We start from the raw sequence: 2,807 nt of genomic DNA on the forward strand, positions 1-2,807 counted from the left end.
CTTCAAAAAGACTTGGAGGTTGTGAATGCTGGAGGAGAGCGTAAGCGCCTTTTGAATATAGCCATGCAATTGATCACCAATGCGGACAAAATGGTTCCAAAACTGATAGACCGTGCTTCCAGAGTTCTTATTTTTTTTCCACAGATGACAAAATTGTTGAACATTTAGGGGGATTATTGTATGTTCCGTGGATATCAGTATTGTTGAATGGTTGGGAATACTTCAGGAGAAGATCGTGATGCTTTCATAGATTCTTTCAATCAAGAAAGGAGTAAAAAGTTTGTTTTCTTGCTTTCAACTAGAGTTGGAGGCCTTGGTATTAACCTTGCCACAACAGATGTGGTCATTTTGTATGATAGTGACTGGAATCCACAAGTTGATCTACAAGCCCAGGATCGTGCACATGGAATTGGACAAAAGAAAGAAGTTCAATTTTTTCCGCTTTTGTACAGAGCACACTAAAAAGGAAAGGATCAGAAAGGCTTCTATCTATGGGAAATTACCTGGCTGGGATCTCCACTCTATTATTGTGAAAAGTGGTGATGATTGCAGGTAGGAGCATCTTGCTGTGTAGCTTATTTCTCATTTCTAAGATATTTTCCAGGAGGCAGGGCTACCGCTTTGGTTGCATCCTTATGAAGTTCTTGTTACTTCTTCGTATACTGCTTTGATCGAAACGATTCCAGACACGGCATCATTACATGCTATTAAAAGCAGGCATCCAAACATCACAAGCTTGCGGGAGCTCTTTACAGACAAATACAAGGAAAACTCACCTTCTTTCAAGCTTGCTCAGAGAAACTTTGTTGAGAGCATGGCTGGATATTCCATATTGTGCTACCTACTTCAGGTGAAAGATCGACATAATGGAAACTTGTTGATGGATGAGGAAGGACATATCATACATATTGATTTTGGTTTTATGCTATCCAATTCTCCTGGTGGTGTGAATTTTGAAAGTGCTCCCTTCAAAGTTGACTCGAGAACTTCTAGAGGTAATGGATTCTGATGCAGAGGGTAGTCCGAGCGAGTTCTTCGACTATTTCAAAGTCCTATGCATTCAGGGATTTTTGACATGTAGAAAACATGCAGAACGGATCATATTACTGGTTGAAATGTTGCAGGACTCTGGTTTCCAATGTTTTAAAGGTGGACCAAAAACAATACAAAATTTGCGAAAGCGCTTTCATTTAAGTTTGACAGAAGAGCAATGTGTTTCTTTGGTTCTATCTCTCATCAGCAGCAGTTTAGATACCTGGCGGACAAAGCAGTATGATTATTACCAATGTATGTTGAATGGTATCTTATGAGAATTTATATTGCTCGGGCGCATTTCATTCTCAGGTTTCTGTTTTCCGTTAGCCATCTTTGTTGAGGAGCTTTTGCTTCACCTTCAGGAGGATACAGTTATCTTGACACGAAACAACCTTCACATAAAGAACGGTTATTTCCTAGCATTGCTCGAAATCAAGACGCAGAACTGAAACATCAACTATGAAGGTTGACCTTGGGGTAAAAACAAAGACACAGCTTATGGCAGAGAGATCTGTATTTAAGGTTCTGTTGATGACTGTAATTGCTGCCAGTGCAGAACCAGAACTTCAAGATCCGAAAGATGATTTTGTCCCCAATGTATGCCGTCATTTTGCTATGATTTTTCATGTTGATTCAACTACCTCTCCACCAGTAACAACTAGTCAAGTTGGGGACATTGATGGGTGTAGTGTCCGAAGGCAAGGCAGTTTACGCATGTTGCTGGAAGCTCCATCATTTACAGTGCACTATTACTGGCGAACGTTTGATGATTCATTCATGCGTCCTGTGTTTGGGGACTGAGGTTTTGTTCCCTTTGTTCCCAGTTCACCAGCTGAAGCTAGAAATGGGGATGCATGGGCACGGTAATTCTAACCGAGTGTTGATGATCTGTCGGTTTCTGGTTGAAACTGTATATCTGAATGAGCTGAGACACACAAGTTACAACAGGCATGAGTTTGCTAACTGTGTGTCGTAAGGGCACTTGAATGAGAATCATCTCTCATGGAAATAAATCTTCTTCTATCCTTATCATCGTCAGAATCCAGATAATGTGGTCACTTGCAGGGTCTTACTCTATTTGTATATGACCTATGTTTGAAACTTTGATCGTTTGGCTGATTGGTGTCTACACAAGCAGTGAATAATGAAATTTGGAGTAGGTCCTTGACATTTGTGGTGCAATGCCATGATGCTTGGTTATAAAATGCAATATTTCCCTGCAACTTTGGTAGTGTTGGATGCCTGCAGAAACATGAGAATTGGCTCCGCTTCTCATCCTTGTCATTTACCATTTTTGCATGTACTGGGAATGGAGTCAAAGCTTTGATGATGTGAATTCTGCAACAGATGCAACACGTTTCAAGTTTCATAAAGGATTTTGGGATGAAGTGGCCAATAAATCGAACAAGGAGACAGGGCAATGTGCATCAGCAGTAAAATTGTTTACCAAGTTCAAGTGCATAAAGAATAAATACGTTGTAGGTAAGCAGAGTTATGTTCAACAGCTAAACCATCATGATAAGGATCTTCTTGGCATACTTGAGCAAATGTTTGGAAATGGTAGCTGTGTCACTTCTGATTCAGATATTAAAGGACAAGACAAATCTGGTGCTCCTTTTCCAGGCAATGAAATTGAAGATAAGGTATACAAACAGAGTAGAGTCTAAGACTGTGTTTTTGAAATTACACAGCAGTTTCGTAGCGCGCTACGAAACTGCTGTAGCTGCATGTTACAATTGAATTGATCCATTATGATTGACAAAGCGGCAAAT

General features: G+C 40.2%; 1 pseudogene; it reads left to right on the plus strand.

Moving 5' to 3' along the window:
* The first annotated feature begins 403 nt into the window (after nucleotides 1–403).
* LOC149242304 (phosphatidylinositol 4-kinase beta 1 pseudogene) lies at nucleotides 404–1,310 on the plus strand (annotated as a pseudogene).
* The last annotated feature ends 1,497 nt before the right edge of the window (nucleotides 1,311–2,807 follow it).

Source organism: Pinus tabuliformis, chromosome 8 (assembly GCF_031772625.1).
Source record: "Pinus tabuliformis cultivar Carrire ecotype Pingquan chromosome 8, CPIR1, whole genome shotgun sequence".
Classification (NCBI taxonomy): Eukaryota; Viridiplantae; Streptophyta; class Pinopsida; order Pinales; family Pinaceae; genus Pinus; species Pinus tabuliformis.